Genomic DNA, 20,399 nt, shown 5'->3' with positions numbered 1-20,399 from the left:
CAAGTCCACGACTAGATCGCTTGTTCCTCTTCCAAATTGCACTAGAAAATTTGGAAGAGGTTTCTACGTTGAGATCAAATATTTTGAGAGAGCATCAAATCTCTTTTCTTGAAAAATGGCCAAGAATTTTTGGAGGAATCTTTTGTGATTCACGTGAATCACCTTTTGAAAATGTAGTGGAGGCTAGGTTTTTGACTTGCAAAAACTTATTTATATATAACCCATGACCTAAAATATATAAATAACATTAATGGACTTGATTAATTTATTAGACTAGTCCAACTAGTTTAATTATTTATTCCAAGTCCATTAAACCTTAATCATTAAGTATATTGAACTTGTACTCCTACAAGCCCATAAATATACTTCCCACCAATTTTAATTCATTAATTAATAAACTCAACTTTTGAGCTTAATAAATTAAATACATTATAAATTGAACATCTGAATTTATTATTTAAATTGCAAATTCAACTCCTTGAATTATTATCACATCCAAAATTTAATATTTAATAAACCCAACTTTTGAGTTTAATAAATTAAATTATCAAATTTTATAAATTCAACTCCTTGAATTTATTCTCTCCAAATTTCATAAATTCAACTTCTTGAATTTACTATATCATAAATTCAATTCCTTGAATTTATTTTCTCAAAATTTAATTATCATAAATTCAACTCCTTGAATTTACTATATTATAATATAAATTCAACTCCTTGAATTTATTCTCTCAACGGGAACAAACGATCCAGTGCTTGTGTGACCCTCAATGGTTCAGGGATACAGCTAGCCGTGGGTTCACAACTCTTTGTGATTCAGGACATAATCCTTTATTCGGGCTTACCTTGGTTAGCCCCATTCTTTTCATCAACACCTTGATCAAGAATGTCAGAACTCATTTCTGATTACACCCATCGGATCATGGTAAGAGCGTCTAGTAGCACGCCCCATGATCCCCTAGGTATCACTGATAGTGCCTGCAAGAACCAGTCGATTATGATTAACGTACAGTACGGTCCCTTCATCTCAAATATCCCGATCGAATCTGCAACCATTGGTTCATCGAGGGTTGCATATTAATTCGATAACTATGTGATAACTATAATAGTGGCATCGCGTGTACTATTGGAGAACTCCTTCTCCAACGTACATCTCCTACTCTGGCCAGAGATTCGATGCACTATTATTACATTAGATCACATAGGATATCCACACCCGTAGGTGAGCGGTGAATCCCCGACTACAATGCACTGGCTCCTATATGTGTCGCAACTGTACCCAACCTCGCCACCTGATGACTCTCATGGAGCCGGTAAACGAGTCAAAGCACAGCCCTAGCATATAGAGCCTCAGTGTTGTCCCGGGTCGTAAGGACTAACGGTGTACAATCATAACCACGGACTTATCCTCTCGATGAATGATAACCACTTGGAAAGTCCGAGGGAGGGTTGTTCGGTATAATCATCATATGACTACCCATCTGCATGTTTGGACATCTCCATGCCCTTACCAAGAAACGCAGTACACAACATCACAGATGCTAGTCTCGAGCTCAAGCGACCTTTATCCATGTTTTAGGCGGCTAAATCGACTAGGAACGAATTTAGAATATGCAGTGTTTACAAATGAGTTTCAACATCGAATTACGATTCATTTGTATTAAAGCATAATCAAGGACTTTATCTATTATGCTGATTGCATGGGTATACAGATAAAGTATAACGAAACCATTAAAAAGTAAATATATTAAAATAAAGATTGTTTATTATACTTGAGTCAATAAATTCTCTAGCCAACCGTTGGCTTGCAGGGCATCTACTCTAACAATCTCCCACTTGCCCTAGAGCCAACTACCCATAATCCCATTGCTTCGCGATGCTTCTAAAACAATGGTCTTGGCTAGGGCTATGTAAGTGGATCAGCAACATTATCTGCAGAGAGGACTCTTTCGACTGATATGTCTTCTCTTCCCACAATCTCCCGTATGATGTGGAACTTCGTCAGTACACGTTTGGATCGTTGATGAGACCTTGGTTTCTTTGCTTGCGCAAAGGCACCAGTGTTGTCACAGTATGAGGGGACTGGATCAACTCTTTTAGGAATAACACCCAACTCTTGGACAAAATTCCTCATCCAAGCTACCTCTTTGGCTGCATCAGATGCAACAATGTATTCAGCTTCAGTGGTGGAATCCGCAACGGTGTCTTTCTTGGAACCTTTCCAAGAGACAGCCGCACCATATATCATGAATACAAAACCAGAGGTCGATTTCGAATCATCTACGTCACATTGGAAGCTAGAATCAGTGTAGCCTTCCAATTTAAATTCTCCACCCCCATAGACCATATACAAATTCTTAGTCCTTCTCAAGTACTTAAGAATATCTTTCACGGCCTTCCAATGCATTGGACCAGGGTTCGCCTGATGTCTGCTTGTAACACTCAAAGCGTAAGCAACATCAGGACGTGTCGATATCATACCATACATGATACTACCAATGGCAGACGCATATGAAATACATGTCATCATCTCTATCTCTTCATCAGTTTTGAGACACATAGCTTTTGATAGAGTAACACCATGACACATTGGTAAGTATCCTCTCTTGGACTCTTCCATAGAGAATTGCTTTATAATGGTATCGATATAGGTGGCTTGGGTGAATCCGAGCATCCTCTTTGATCTATCTCTATAGATTTGTATTTCCAATACGTAGGATGCTTCACCCATGTCTTTCATGGACAATTTACTTGCTAACCAAACTTAAGTTGATTGCAATAATCCTACATCATTCTCAATGAGCAGGATATCATCAACATAAAGTACCAGGAATGTCACTGCACTCCCACTAACTTTCTTGTACACAAATGGTTCCTCAGGATTCTTAGCAAAACCAAACTCTTTGATAGTGCTATCAAATCTGAGGTTCCAACTCCATGACTCCTGCTTGAGACCATATATTGATCTCTGAAGTTTGCATACCTTATGCTCACTTCCTACTGATGTGTATCCCTCAGGTTGAGACATATAAATTTATTTTTGATGTCTCTATTGAGGAATGCAGTCTTTACATTCATTTGCCATATCTCATAGTCATACTATGCTGCTACGGCTAGTAATATTTTAATGGACTTAAACATAACAACTGGTGAAAAATTTTTTCATAGACAACTCATTGCCTTTGAGTATAACTTTTTCCAAGCAGTCTTACTTTGAAGGTCATTACCTTCCCATTCACCCCAAGCTTTCTTTTGTAGATCCATTTGCACCTTATAGGAACGATTCCCTCAGGTTGATCCACCAATGTCCATACTTGGTTTGAATATATAGAGTCCATTTCTGACTGCATGGCTTCAAGCCATTTGGTTGAATCAGTATCAGATATTGCTTCCTTAAAGTTCATTGGATCATATCCAACACAAGACTCATCATGGTCTTGTTCATGAAGAAGCGTATATCTAGCAGGTGGTTTAATAACCCTATCAGACCTCCTTGGAGCTTGTACTTCAACTACTGGTTGTTGGAGATTAGGTTCAACTACTATAGTTGAGGGAGTATCTTGAATTTCTTCAAGTTCTATCATCTTGCCTTTTTCTATCTAATAGAAATTCTCTTTCCATAAAGGTGGCATTTCTTGAAACAAACAATTTTGCTTCATTAGGAAGATAGAAATAATATCCAACAGAATTCTTTGGATATCCTACAAAGTAGCATAAAGTGGATCTACTATCCAATTTTTCTCCCGCTGTCTGCTTCACGTAAGCAAGATATCTCCATATTCTCATGTAAGAATATTTGGGAGTTTTTTCTCATCCATATCTCATATGGTGTTTTATCCACTGCTCTAGTATAGACATTATTCAACAACATTGCCGCAGTTTCAAGCGCAAAACACCAAAACGATGTAGGCAATTCAGTAAATCCCATCATAGATCGAACCATGTCCAACAAGGTTTGATTATGTAACTCAATTCTTTTTGGGATTAATTGGATCTTTATTCATAATGTGGGTCAAATTTTCGCTTTTTACCATTAATTCAAATGTAAACACTAAACATAATATCTTTCTTTATTTAATTACAACACATATAATATACATGTCATGTCTTACTATCAACACATCACTAGGGTTTAATACAAACCATAAACTACGAGTAGTACAAATCTAGTACAACATCACTAGTGATCTTCTGCGCCCGTAGTCACCACGCTATCTTGATCTTTCATCTCTGTCGCGACCCTGATCCTGCCCCACCTATTGTTATGCACACATACAGACATAACAACAGCCGCAAACTCCGGTGAGAACAAATCCCAGTATAAAACATGTATACATGCTGATACGAAATCATTAATCATGCATGAAAGCAATACCAATGGTTCCATAGTCTATGAAACCGATCTATCTAAACATGCAACTCAAATCAAATCATGTCTTGACTCGAATCGACTTACTCTAGGGATCCCGGTGTAAATAAGACGTCACTGTCTGTCACCTACCCTTCCCAATCGGGGTAACTGTACGTCTTATTCCTAGACTTCGGTCATGTCTGTATCGAATGTCTCCAATCGGAGGATGTCTGCTCCTATGCGTCGATACACCGAACGTCTAGAAGTTTGGCAAATCTGCCAATGACTCTCCTATTTCAAATGCATGAATATAAATCTATAAATGCATAATCATATCAAAAGATTTGAATACAATCCATAAACAAATCATAATCATGTCAAAAGACAAGCAACTAATCTAGTATGTGGTTTTGTTGGGAAACTCAAATTGAATCTTATTTGAGTCGTGTCTTCCCCAAACAAAACATGCATTATACCTTCGTTGTAGTATAATCGTCGTCGTAGTCGAAGTCTTGTTCCCAAATTTACCACTACAAATCTGAAATGGCATAATCAATGTGTATTCTATCAAACTTCTACTCAATTCAACACATATATGAATTGACAATCAATATCAATACAAATCGACGGTACAACGGCATAATCCTGCGATACCGATCACTCAATAACATCATAATCAATCAAAATCAACTCATACTCCTCATTACAATATAATGTATCATACTGAACTCTTCACTATCTTAACTCAATATACATGCTGGAAAATCGACACCATCTCAAACGGTATCCAAAAATCGATCCGACTGTATTTCCATACTCACCATAATCATAAGAACATATAATCACAAGCATATCAGCATTTCTCCAACATGTATACTTCAAAGCATGTTAAAACTTAACCGAACTTACATCCTTTTGTAGCCCTTAAAGAGAGGAGCAAGATTCTACGCTTGGATTAAAGTTTGGATGAATATATCTTGCACAAGCTCAATTATAGGATGAAAAGGACCTTGAACTTAAAAGAGAAATTCCTCTCGATTCTGAGTTCTGAAATGAGAAGGACTAAATCAGTCCAATATCTATATATATATATATATGCCATGTGTCACAACAAGGAACAAAGGTGGATTTCTCGCATGCAGCACTGCGGGTGCGGTCACTCTTCACCGCGGGTGCGCTGTGCCCACGGCATGCCTTTCATTTTCTGAAATTCGACGACCGCGGGTGCGGTACATATAAGACCGCGGGTGCGGTGACATTACCGCGGGTGCGGTGTCATTTCTGTAATTAATTTCCAACTCTCTGTCCATCAACCGCGGGTGCACTCTGTCTTGGACCGCGGGTGCGGTGACCCTACTGTAAAATGACCAACTTTTTGTCCATGCACCGCGGGTGCGGCATCACAAGGGTCGTAGGTGCGGTCTCTTCCTTCAAGCAACACTTCATCTTTTCATTTTATCCACATACAATCTAGGGCATTACATTTCTCCCCCTCTTAGATATTAGTTCGTCCTTGAACGTGAAATCAATTAATCAAAGTATGTAAAAACAGCGGTAAAATCAAAAGCTGAATAAATACTCACATCATGAGAATAACTCGGGATATTTCTGTCTCATATCTGCTTCTGTCTCTCAAGTCGCTTCCTCGGTGCCATGACGACTCCACTGGACTTTCACTAGGGGAATAGTCTTCGTTCTGAGCTGTTTCTCTTTCCGATCAAGAATTTGTATTGGTTGTTCTACGTAACTCAACGTCTGATCCAGCTCAGCTTCGTCAGGCCGAATGACATGAGAATAATCTGGCATGTATCTACATAGCATTGATACATGAAAAACGTCATGTATCCCGGATAGAAAAGGAGGAAGAGCCAGCCGATATGCTCGATCGCCAATTTTCTCAAGAATCTCGTATGGACCGATGTATCTAGGAGACAGTTTCCCACGCTTGCCAAATCTGACAATGCCTCTGAAGGGAGAAATCTTCAAAAATACTCTGTCTCCTTGTTCAAATACTAGCGGTCTACGTCTGATATTGGCTACTTGGCTTGCCTATCCTGTGCTGTTTTCATTCTTTTCTGAATTATCTTCACCTTCTAAGTCATCTCTCGAATCATATCAGGCCCAAGTTCTGGTACCTCAGATATATCATCCCAATATAGAGGAGATCTGCATTTCTTGCCATACAAAGCTTCAAATGGTGCCATCTCTATGCTCGTTTGATAGCTGTTGTTGTATGAGAATTCACACAACGGTAGTGAATCTTGTCAACTAGTGCCGAAATCTAGCACTACAGCTCTCAACATGTCCTCTAAAGTCTGGATAGTCCGCTCTGACTGTCCATCAGTCTGAGGATGATAAGCAGTACTCAGGTGTAATGTCGTACCTAAAGCCTGCTGCAGACTGTGCCAAAAGTGTGAAGTGAATCGTGGATCACGATCTGATACGATAGATTTCGGCACACCATGTAATCTGACTACCTCTCTGACATATATCTCAGCCATCTGATCATGTCTGTACGTCATCCTATACGGAATAAAACACGTTGATTTGGTTAATCTGACTATCACAACCCAAATCGCATCACAACCCCGGGATGATCGAGGTAACTTCGTCACGAAATCCATGGAAATGTGATCCCATTTCCATTCTGGAATAGATAGGCTCTGAAGTAAACCTCCGGGTTTCTTTCTCTCGGCTTTCACCTGTTGGCAATTCAAGCATTTAGACACATATTCGGCAACATCTGATTTCATCTGTTTCCACCAGAACTGTGTTTTCAAGTCGTTGTACATCTTTCTGCCACCAGGGTGAATGCTGAACCGACAACAGTGCGCTGCTGACAATATCTGTTGTTTCAACTCTGAAACATCTGGCACTACAATACGGTTATTCACATACAGGACAAAATCAGGTACCTGATATTCAGACTGATGTTCTGATCTGACCATCTGAATTGACTTCTGTATATTTTGATCTGTTCTTTGAGCTTCTTTGATTTTCAAAATCAAATCTGGCTCAACTTGAACCGTAGCAAGTCTTAATGGTTTACTATCTGTGTCAAATGCTAAACCAGACAAACAACAATCTTCAACCATATTAGTCACACCTATGGTCGATAAGGATAGAGTACAAACCTTTCGACTCAAGGCATCTGCTGCTGCATTTGACTTCCCTGGATAGTACTTGATCTCGCAATCAAAATCTTTCAGTAGATCAAGCCATCTACGCTGTCTCATGTTCAACTCTAACTGAAAAAACAGATACTTCAGGCTTTTATGGTCAGAATAAATCTCAAATTTCTCACCATAAAGATAGTGACGCCAGATCTTCAAGGCAAAAACAATAGCCGCCAATTCAAGATCATGAATGGGGTATCGAATCTCGTGTGGCTTCAGCTGTCTCGAGGCGTATGCGATCACATGACCTCGTTGCATAAGAATACATCCCAGCCCTCTGTGAGATGCATCACAATATACAACAAAATCGCCAGTACCTGAAGGAATCATCAAGACAGGTGCACTGGTCAGCCTCTTCTTCAACTCTAGGAAGCTAGACTCACAATCTGCAGACCACACAAACGGCGCATTTTTCTGTGTCAACTGGGTAATCGGCTTCGCAATACTGGAGAAATATTTAATGAATCGGCTATAGTACCCCGCTAGACCCATGAAACTGCGTATCTCTGGCACAGAAGTCGGCCTCGGCCAACTGATCACAGCTTCCACTTTACTCGGATCCATAGAAATACCATCTCCAGATATGATATGACCCAAAAAGACAACCTGTCTCAGCCAAAACTCACACTTTGACAATTTAGCATATAATCTTTCATTTCTTAGTGTTTGCAACACAATTCTCAAATGATTAGCATGCTCATCCAAATTCTTGGAATACACCAAAATATCATCAATAAAAACAATCACGAATTCATCTAAATATCTCTGAAAGACGCGGTTCATCAGTCCCATAAACACCGCCGGAGCATTCGTTAAACCAAAAGGCATGACAATAAATTCGTAATGTCCATACCTGGTTCGGAATGCTGTCTTCGGTATATCAACGTCTCTAACTCTCAGCTGGTGATATCCCGATCTCAGATCAATCTTGGAATAGATAGAAGATCCCTGCAACTGATCAAATAAGTCGTCGATACGAGGCAAAGGATATTTGTTCTTTATCGTTGCCTTGTTCAGTTGCCTGTAATCTATACACAATCTCATAGACCCGTCTCTCTTTCGCACAAATAGCACTGGTGCACCCCAAGGAGATACACTGGGTCTGATATATCCCTTGGCTAGAAGATCTTCTAGTTGTGCTTTCAATTCCTTCAACTCTATAGGCGCCATCCTATACGGAGCTCGAGATATAGGAGCGGTACCTGGAATAAGATCAATACTAAAATCTACCTCTCGGGCTGGAGGTAAACCTGGAATCGCGTCAGGAAATACATCTGCAAACTCCCATACTACTGGAAAATCTGCCAATGTCGGGCTCAGTTTCAGTAAGTCTACTGAATAAATAAGGAACCCTTCTGCTCCTTGTTGCAACAATCTACTCATAGTCAGAGCAGATACTAAGGGAATCCAAGATCTGGAACCCTTACCATAGAATTTCCACTCCTCTGTCATTTCAGGTCTGAATCTGACAATCTTGTGAAAACAGTCTACGGTGGCTCTGTACTTAGTCAACATGTCAATCCCGACAATACAATCAAAATCAGATAAACCAAGTACAACACATTCTAAATCGATCTCATGCCCTTCAAACTGTAGTACACAATGTCTAACTGAAGTCACAGATATCAGACCACTTCCCAACGGAGAAGAAATAGATACTACAGTAGACAATGACTCGACAGGCAATGCATGTGTCAATGCAAAATGTTCTGATATGAATGTATGTGATGCAGCTGTATCTATCAATACATATGCAGGATAACCGCAAAGAAAACAGTTACCTGCAATCACATCATCTGGTGCATCTTGGGCTTGCTCTTCCGTCAATGCAAACACCCGAGCTTGTTGTCTGGGAGGTTGGCTCACTGTCTGGCCACCTCTGGCTCTAGGCTGGGACTGTGTAGATGTGGGCTGAAAGGAATGGACAGACGAAGCTTGCCTCTCAGGCTGAGTCACTGATGCTGATGACCCTGCACTCTGAAATCTCTGTGTACCTCTCTGGGGAAAGACTCTGGCAAAGTGTCCCTGTTGCCTACATATGTTGCATCTGCCCATCACTCCCTGACACTGCTCAGTGGCATGCCTACCACCACAAGAACTGCAATAAACACCAGTATACTCTGCACTCTGGCCAGGAGCTCTCTGTCTTGACCCACTGGAGCTCGACGAACTGCTCCCTGACTTCTTAAACTGTCTGCCCTTTGCCTTCAGAAAATCCTTCTTGCCATTACTACTGCTTCCACTATCAAATCGAGGAGGAGGTGGTGGAAACTGTGCGGCAGGCTGTGGCGGTCTCTGACCCTGAACACTATAGGAAGCTCCTCGCTGTCTAATCAAGCCCGCCTCTGCTCCCTTCGCTCGATTCAGCGCCTCAGAAAAAGTGTTGGGTCGCCCCGTGTTCACTAGGGTAAAGATGTCCGGATTCAAACCATTTATGAACTAATCGGCAACTGCCTCATCATTCCCTGCTACGTGAGGTGCAAATCGAAGCAAGCACGAGAATTTGGCAACATACTCCTCTATGTTCCACTGGCTCTGTCTCAAGTTGGCGAACTCGGCCCCTTTGTCTTTTCGATACGACACTGGAAAGAAACGTTGATAAAATTCATCTTTAAAGACTTTACAAGTAATATCAATACCTTGATGTTCTAAGGCTCGTTTCGCTGTTAGCCACCAACTCTTGGCCACTTCTTGCAATTGATGCCCAACCAGCTTCACTCTACGTTCATCTGTATAGGCAAGTGATTCAAATAACATCTCTATATCATCCAACCAGCTTTCGCAATCCACTGCATTTTCTGTGCCCTTCAAGGTAGGTGGATGGAATGAGCTCCTTGAAAGTAGTGTGCATAGTTTCATGCACCATGCAACTCTTGCACGTGCATTCGAATGTCAGCAGCATTCAAAATTTCCTCAAACTGTCCCTACAGTTCATTTGACGTAAAAGCGAGCATGTTACACTTTAGCTTGCAAACTATGGTCCAACCATCTTGCATGCTTTGTCAGTTCAACAGGACTGACATTAGTGTGTTTGCCATTTTCTCCGAATTCAGAACAATTTTCCCAACCAGTCTTGAAAATTAGATTCGGTTAGCTTGTTAATAACAAAATTGGATTATGTGACGAAATCGAAAAATATACTGATATGGAAACAGAATAATAGTTGCTGATTATTGTAAAATAATTTTAAGATATAAAATATGGATTTCATTTTATAAATTACACTATTTTAACATTTCCACCACCCTCTGATGAAAAAGGAAAATCATATTTCCTTAGTAGGCACGTAGAGTCCAATTAGCCAATTATAATCCCGAATAATATCAGCCAATTATAATTTCTAAAAGGTAGAGTCCAATTGCATCCCTATGCAACATCCGCGTGTTTTGCCTCACGTTTAATAAGGACCCAATAATATGACGTCGTTTATTTTCGCGTGTCAAACCAACCCATCAATATTGAATTGTAGTAGACGGTCGCCATGAGTTCCCCCAATAATATGAGCCGAAGTCATGGGAGTTCCACTCAATTCACATCATATGTCCGGTGGAAGTCACAGCTTTCCGGCGTACAGGCCTCCCCAATAATATGAGCCAGACACTGTCCACGGGTAGCGATCAACATGCAACCACGGTTGATGGAAGGCAAGGAAAAATTAAACTCCTTTAATTTTTACTTTTTCGGTTTGATATAAATTTTGAATCTTATTCAAAATGAGGGATTTTAATTTTAAAATTGTCTCATCATTTTAATTTAAAAATCGCGTGCCACGAGTTTGTATGTTTGCCGGATTCATGCAACTATATTATCTAATAATATACATACATGCATATTACTATATATCGCATATATATCATAATATGACATTCAACAATAAATAAGGATGATCGATCGCCAACACTATTAGATCCATGTGAGTCAAACATGGATCCAGGTCCAAAACCTAGGTGAATGCAGGGATGCAAATGCAACAATTACAAGAGCTTCCAATATTTTACATGTCTTCATCTTGATCATCGGGCCCACCATCTTCCAGTCTTGATCTCCCACTATTTCTAATAATTACATTTAAATAGCCATGGCACATAAGGGATACATCTCATGGGGTGGGAACGGGCCACAAACCAGGCCCACTTTAATAATATCAAATATTAACAAAATGAACAAAACAGTAAAATATCCTAACATACACCTAACACATTGGTCAAGGCTCTCGATCATCCTTCATACATTTAATATCAAATATTAACATCAATTTAATTAAAGAATTTAATTAATTGATAAATCATATATCTAATAATTTATCACTAACCATCACAAATATTAAAGAATTTAACAAATTAAATAAACCCCTTTATTTAATTTCCAATTAAATCAATAATAATTGATTTCTTGTAAAAACTCAGATGTTAAATTTATAATGTATTTAATTTATTAAGCTCAAAAGTTGAGTTTATTAATTAATGAATTAAAATTGGTGGGAAGTATATTTATGGGTTTGTAGGAGTACAAGTCCAATATACTTAATGATTAAGGTTTAATGGACTTGGATTAAATAATTAAACTAGTTGGACTAGTCTAATAAATTAATCAAGTCCATTAATGTTAATTATATATTTTAGGTCATGGGTTATATATAAATAAGTTTTTGCAAGTCAAAAACCTAGCCTCCACTACATTTTCAAAAGGTGATTCACGTGAATCACAAAAGATTCCTCCAAAAATTCTTGGCCATTTTTCAAGAAAAGAGATTTGATGCTCTCTCAAAATATTTGATCTCAACGTAGAAACTTCTTCCAAATTTTCTAGTGCAATTTGAAAGAGGAACAAGCGATCTAGTCGTGGACTTGATAGGAGGATCAAAGAAAACAGATCTGAAGAAAGTTCGTAGGGAATTCACCAAGAGCTATCTCCGCTAACCTCGGAATAGTTGGAGCCGTGTGAATCGTTCACCATAGGTATAAACTCTAACGCCCTATGAATGTTTAGCGTACAGTACGGTCCCTTCATCTCATATGTCCCGATCGAATATGCAACCATTGGTTCATCGAGGGTTGCATATTAATTCGATAACTATGTGATAACTATAATAGTGGCATCGCGTGTACTATTGGAGAACTCCTTCTCCAACGTACATCTCATACTCTGGCCAGAGATTCCATGCACTATTATTACATTAGATCACATAGGATATCCACACCCGTAGGTGAGCGGTGAATCCTGGACTACATGCACTGGCTCCTATATGTGTCGCAACTGTACCCAACCTCGCCACCTGATGACTCTCCTGGAGCCGGTAAACGAGTCAAAGCACAGCCCTAGCATATAGAGCCTCAGTGTTGTCTCGGGTCGTAAGGACTAACGGTGTACAATCATAACCACGGACTTATCCTCTCGATGAATGATAACCACTTGGAAAGTCCGAGGGAGGGTTGTTCGGTATAATCTTCATATGACTACCCATCTGCATGTTTGGACATCTCCATGCCCTTACCAAGAAACGCAGTACACAACATCACAGATGCAAGTCTCGAGCTCAAGCGACCTTTATCCATGTTTTAGGCGGCTGAATCGACTAGGAACGAATTTAGAATATGCAGTGTTTATGTGGGGACCCGGACGCTAATCGTCTTCTTAATCATCTTTGGGATTTAATTATCAATTAAGATAAACAGGGTCTAAAAATTTTTCTTTAAAATGCGGAAGGTAATGGAATCAATCTATTATACATCTCAGTATAAAAGTACAATAATGTACAACAATTATTCAAACTAGTCTAAGGTTCAACTACTAAATTTCAGGTATTAAACCAAGTCGACAATAAGTCCGGAATCACCACTCTAACTCATCTTCTCTCATCATCCTCTTGACCCCGATCCTTTCCCACCTGTTGTCATGCACACATACAAAACAAGACAACAGCCGGATACTCCGGTGAGAATAAATCCCAGTATAAATAATGTATACATGCAGTTAACTGAATTAACATAAAAGCATTAATTATATCTTATCACATGTAGCATAATCAAACAACATGTATCCATACCAGTCTGTAAATAAAACATGAATCGTCATCTACGAAACATAAATCAATACGGATCTGTAAATCGAATTCTAATCTCAATATCTAAAACTCGACTCATCTCTCATTCTAATCTAGGGATCCCGGTGAATAAGAACGTAACAAGTCTCCCACCTACTACTACCAGTCGCAGTGGCGGTACGTTCTTATTTCTGGACTTTGGTCTAATCTATATCGAATAGAATGCTATCTGTATCTGAAGCATAACGATATACCAAACGTCCAGTGCCTTGGCGTATCTACCAAGACTAGGCCTATTCTGACAATGTGCAATGGGTCAGTGACAAGTCTGTCAAAATCTAAACCCTCTTTCAGTGACTCTTACTTAATAGCTCTCTGCTTTCTACTTCTAATTCAATAGAATAAACATACTCATTAAAACACAAAGGTATAAAAACAATACCATACAAGTATGTGATTTAGGGAAACTCGAGTTAAATCTAACTCAAGTCGATCTCCCAATTAACATCCATTTATACCTTTCTCTTCTCGGTCTGATGAAGACGAAGTCTTGTATTCCAATCTGTCCATAACCAGTCTGGCAATGACAATCGTATAAATGCAATATCAGTATATAATTCAATTCAAGACCTGTTTTGATCAATACTCAAATCAGTATATAATCTGATCCATATCTGAACAAGGTACAATCTAATTCATATCAATGATATCACGGTACAATCGAAATCATTACTGAATCTGATCAATATCAATCTACTGATGTTTCGACGGCATAACAATACAGTCACGATAACCCTGTCTATCTCAACATCACAGATATAATACCAGAATTCATAACCAGTATCAGTACAACTCATAATCTGAATAATAACACAACTCTGATATAAAATCTCAACTAAATCAACTCTGAAATTCATAACAATTTCATAAACAGTCTATTCTTTAATTTGACTTCAGTTATACCATGTCTACTGTAGCAGAAACATCATATCTGATTCATATTCAATTCTGACAATATCATAAATTCAAATCATGTCTAAACGTATCGAAACTTACGTCCAGTTGTAGCCTGCGTCGATAGGAACACAGTACTGAAGTCGGATTCACAATCGGACGGATGGATCTCCAAAATCTTCAATCACAAATTGGAATCCTTCCTCGGAGCCTTTTCTCGATTCCTCTCTGAATTGTGAAGAATGAATCGATTGTATATCTATATATATATACTGCATGCAACACCAGGAAACGTGTCTTATTTTTCAAGCTGCACGTCGCACCGCGGGTGCGCTCATTCAGTAACCGCGGGTGCGCTCAGTGTAAGGATATACATCAACATTTCCGAAAGCTTCGACCGCGGGTGTGCTCAGTCCTGTAACGCGTGTGCGCTGAACTCACTGTAGCAGAACCGCGGGTGCGGTCTGTCTAGCACCGCGGGTGCGGTGTCACTTCCGTAATTAATCTCCAACTCTCTGTCCATCAACCGCGGGTGCGGTCCTTTCCTTACCGCGGGTGCGGTCTAGTCTTTATGCACCACTTCATAATCCCGTTTAGTGCTTCTCATTACATGTCATGCATACTCATATCTTCTGAATATCACATCAATGAAGACTAATAAATCTCGAGCCTTACAGTTTACAAATGAGTTTCAACATCGAATTACGATTCATTTGTATTAAAGCATAATCAAGGACTTTATCTATGCTGATTGCATGGGTATACAGATAAAGTATAACGAAACCATTAAAAAGTAAATTATATTAAAATAAAGATTGTTTATTATACTTGAGTCAATAAATTCCCTAGCCAACCGTTGGCTTGCATGACATCTACTCTAACAATGTGATCCTCCAATTTTCTCTTATTTGCTAAGATATCCTTCAAAAATTTAGCATAAATAGGCATTTGCATCAAAGCATCGGCAAAAAGAATATTGATATGCAATTTTTTAAACACCTCAAGAAACTTACCGAATTGCGCATCAAGTTTTGGTTTTTTCAATGCTGCAGGGAAAGGAGGAGGTATAACAATTTTTGATTGTGCGGTGGGTGCTGGTGTAGTTTTAGAAAACTTACCTTTGGATGTCTCAATCTGTTCATCCGGTACCTGACTTTTTTCCTTTTCTCTAGACTCTAAAATTTTCCCACTCTTCAACTCGATGGCCTTCACTTGCTCTTTTGGATTGGTCTCTGTGTTACTTGACAAGGTGCCCGGCTCTCTACTTGCTATCATCTTTGCTTACTGTCCGATCTGATTATCTAGCCCCTTTATCGATGCATCTTGGTTTTGGAGTCTAGTTTCAGTGGACGAGATAAACTTAGACATCATTTGCTCCAAATTAGATTTTTCTTCTCTATGAGGGTCAGATCTGTACATCGGTTGTTTCCCATATGGTTGTCCTCCTTGTGGTCGATTCTGACTGTTTTGACCACCCCATGAGAAGTTGGGATGTTGCCTCCATCCATGATTATATGTGTTCGAATACTGTAAAGGGCCTAAAACTCCTTTCTTGAAAATTTGCGAAAAATTAAAAATTTTTCTTTTTTTAAAAGAACTTAAATGGCCTCATTCATAAAATCGACTGATGAATCAAGTTCAATGTTTAAAATAATAGCAGCGGAAGAAAATAAAGTTTTGCCAACAATAACAATTTAAAAATTATCCAACGACTGATAAAAATTGTTTGCGGAATAAAATAACAACTGCTGCACTGAGGTCCTCGGGTGCCACTACTGCCGACCCAAGCTGGCTCACTGGTCCCCGCCCTCGGGCCTGGCCTCATCAGTACCTACAACAATCAAGTCTAGTGAGCCTAAAGACTCAGCATGCATATATCGCAGGTAACGAGTAAAAATCTGAATTTAAAATATGCATGAGTTAACATATCCTGTCCTGAGGCATACTGAAAATAATCTGTATTGAGCAATTATAATACGTGCATAACTGAACTGATAATCACAGTAAAAATGTTTGCTCCTTGGAGCCTGTACTGAAATAACTGATAAAATTTTCTGTTGAGATTATGTTTTACGCCTGTGGCCACTGCACTAAGCTGAACTGATCGGTAACTGGCTACCGGGGAGGCTGAAGCCGAACTGAGCTGGCCGGTCACTGGCGATCGGGTGGTACCATACTGAACTGATCGGTCACTGGCGACCGTATAAAATAACACTTCCACATAGTGAATGAACCACAAGTCATATCGCATAAATCTCAAAAATAATCATTTTCTATTTAATGCACGTAAAATAATTAACTGGCGTAATGAAAATTCCTGTAATTTTACCAATTTGATTGGATTGGATCGTCCCCAGGCTCGCTGCAACCTAACTGTGCCATGAAAAATATGCAATAGCTTAAACTTGACTAACTCTGCAATTTACGTTCAAAAGATGCGACTATGACGCCTATTGACTTCGCATTTAATCATGACTCCGAGCCAACCTGAACCGACACCGAACCGACGTATAGTCATGATTAAAATACGCTGAAAAATCATAAAATAATGCTCCTAAAATGATAGGGTCGAAATCTAGGTGGAATGGAGGCCAAAACACGAAACGCTCTTTCGAGAGTCAATTTGGCACATTGCACCGTAAATTCTCGTACGACCTAAAAAATGATACAAATCACAAACGGTCGAAAACATGACCTTCTAAACTCAATGAGGCACTGTCCAGTCCAAGTCCATGGGCTAAAAGCCAACCAAGAACTCAAACGAGCCTTCTAAACGACACAGCAACATGCTGTAAATTTCCAGCAGCTGCACACCCGTGTAACTTGTGTTGTTTTCGAGACTACCGGCCATTGGGGCGTGAACCACCAACCAGAGACTCTTACCAACATCCCAAGGAATGATTTGAACCATGGCTAAGGGCCCTAGGCCAGCCACAATCCGCATCACACCATAACTCAACCGAAGGGTCCAACCGAGAGCCAACGTGCATGCGTGTGTAGTGTTTTGCTTAGATCGATGTCTTGCGTCATTCCAGTGGCCATTTGATTGACCATGGCACGATCTAGACATCTAGGAGCATGATATGAATCGTGGCTAAGGGCCATAGGCCAACCAAGATCCATACCAAGCAACCAAAAGAAACGAACCGAAAGCTGTCCAACCGAAGTAGCCGAAGGGGTATAGGGGCTGTTCTTGTTGATTATTTAAAAACAGATGAGCCATGGACCAAGCCACCAAAAGGGCGACTTAGTCACGTCTTAGACATGCTAGGGAAGTGATCCAACCATGGCTAAGAGCCCTTAGGGCAGCCAAGATCAGATCCAACCCCTTGGAAACCAAACTGAAAATTTCAAACTCAAAAAGGGACACAAATGGTGTTGCTGTCATTTCTTGCTTTCCAGCGAACATGGGCTGATACCGATGGAAAAATGTGGTCCTAATGCATCCTATTACATGTATATAAGTCGCCTTGGGAGCCTGGAGTCGAACCAATCACCTGAAACTCACAAACCAAGAAAAACGTGAAGCTTGCCAAGGAAAAACGAAAATTCTGCATGTGTTGTTCCAAAATGTTTTGACATGTATCTCGGTTTTTTCTTGAATAAACATGATCATGTACTGAAAAATAAATGATAATATGACTTGATTGAGGTTTGAAAGAAATCTAGACATGCCTGGTTTCGTTTCGAAAGAAAACGAACGAAACGACGACGACGCGGCACTGAGGAGATGGAGCGCTTATCTTGTTCTTTCTAGTTCTCGATTTTTATCCCTTTCTCCCTAGCTATTATTCACGTTTTTTCTACTGAAAATGGGTCTGATTTTGGTGGGGAGGGAGTGTGATGGAGTGGTTATGAGGGGTGAGGAGGATGGTGCAAGATATAAGGATCATATCAAGACCATGTCTTCATGCATTTGAATTTTGAATTTTGAATTGCTATCAAATGATCTCTTGGGTGATTCTAGAGTATAGTGGCCGATTTTATCATGCCAAACAAGGGTTAGGATAGTGGTCTAGTATTAATTAATTAAGGTGAAAAAATAGCTAAAAGAATTAGCATGCTAATCAACCAAGAATGAGTCAAAGGTGAGTTGGCAAGTCCTAGTTTGTTCTTCTAGGGGTGTGGCCGAAAATGCATGATAAATGGTAGGGGGAAATTGATTATCTAGTAATTTAATAACCCTTAAAAGCCTTACTAATCCTTTAATTAATTTAGTGAGCTAACCCCTTAATTAAATAACTTAAATGAGTTCATTTCTTAATCACCTCAAATAATTAAATTAAATCCTCAAACCTCCCTTACTAACTTAAATGAACTTACTTGCTAGCTAAAATAACGTCTGGAAATATTTTCTGGATCTTAAATTCTATCTCAAAACTCCAACTCCGGTCCGGCCTCACTGAAATAACTGAAATGCTAAGAAATCAAACTACTGAACTGAAATAATAAATAACTAACTTCAAACAAATGAATTTAAAATAATTATGCAATGAAGTCAATTAAATTTAAAAATCTAGAATTATGCATGGCTTATACGTCTACTGATTTACGGGTTCTACAAATACGGATCATTCCTTGGACGGTTTTGGACTCCCACTTGATTCACTGGTGCCTCTTCTTGCACATAGAAGGGATTGCCATCTTGACAGTCCTTCACAAAGTGTTCACCTCCACACTTATCACAGAATATCTCTTGAAGACGCATAGCCGTGCCACCCATATTCAAACTGTCCAATTTCCTATTCAAGACATCAAGCTGTGCAGTAATAGCAGAAAAGTCAGTTACGTAGTGAACTCCTGCAGTTCTCCGCTGGATGTTCCTTTCAGATTGAGGATGATAGCTGCTAGCAGCCATTTCCTTCAATAACTCGTATCCTTCCTCAGCAGTTCTTCTCAATAGGTTCCCACAAGCAGCAGCATCTATTATAGTACGATTAGGAGTGAGTAAGCCATAATGAAAGGTAGGAACGACTAACCCAAGTGGCAGTTCGTGATGAGGACATCTTTGTAATAGATCTTTGAAACGCTCCCATGCCTCATATAAAGACTCTTGCTCGAATTGAGCAAAAGTGGTGATATCTGCCCGCAACTTCATGGTCTTAGTTGGAGGAAAGTATTTAATGAGAAATGCCTTCGCCATGTCCTCCCATGTGGTGATCGAACTTACATGCAAAAAATTTAACCATGCTTTAGCTTTGTCCCTTAAGGAGAAAGGAAATAAATGCAACCTAACAGCATCATCAGAAACTCTATTAAATTTAAAAGTATTGCAAATTTCAAGGAAATCTGCGATGTGCGTGTTTGGGTCATCTACTGCAGATCCTCCAAATTGGACTGTATTTTGAATCATCTGAATTATAGCTGGCTTGATTTCAAAGTGGTTTTCCCGCACAATAGGCCTCACAATGTTGGGGTGTGCACCATCCAAAGAAGGCTGGGCATACTCTAGCATCGGTATGCGGCGTGGCATCTCAACATGTCTGTCTTCATGGTGTTCTTCCTCATGCTCGTGCTCGTGCCTCTCCATCAGTTCTTTCAGTCTCTGTTGCTGTCTTCTTCTACGAAAAGTTCTTTCAATTGCAGGGTCAAACTGCTCAAGCTTCATGTCAAGTGACTTTGGCATGCACTGGAAAGATATCTGGACTAGAATATGGAGTGTTAGCTCAAGAAAAATAAAACAATGCTAAAGAAAACAACTAAAAGTAAAATTGTGAATTAACATTTCCCGGAAATGGCGCCAAAAACTTGATCGAGCAAAACTTGCACTCTGGAATCCTCAATAAAAATATGGTTTCGTATGCTTGAAAATTAATCGCAAGTGCACGATGTCAAATAATAGTATAATGTACTTGAGTACGAGTATCGTTCCACT

General features: G+C 39.5%; 1 non-coding gene across 1 annotated transcript; it reads left to right on the top strand.

The window, feature by feature from the left end:
- The first annotated feature begins 19,512 nt into the window (after positions 1 to 19,512).
- LOC142533982 (small nucleolar RNA R71) lies at positions 19,513 to 19,618 on the top strand. The gene has a single exon (XR_012816856.1). It is a non-coding gene; the product is annotated as a small nucleolar RNA R71 (small nucleolar RNA).
- The last annotated feature ends 781 nt before the right edge of the window (positions 19,619 to 20,399 follow it).

This window comes from Primulina tabacum, chromosome 18 (genome assembly GCF_025594145.1).
Source record: "Primulina tabacum isolate GXHZ01 chromosome 18, ASM2559414v2, whole genome shotgun sequence".
In the NCBI taxonomy this organism is placed as follows: domain Eukaryota; kingdom Viridiplantae; phylum Streptophyta; class Magnoliopsida; order Lamiales; family Gesneriaceae; genus Primulina; species Primulina tabacum.
The sequence above is the reverse complement of the archived record's forward strand: the minus strand, read 5'-3'. Positions and strand labels throughout refer to the sequence as shown.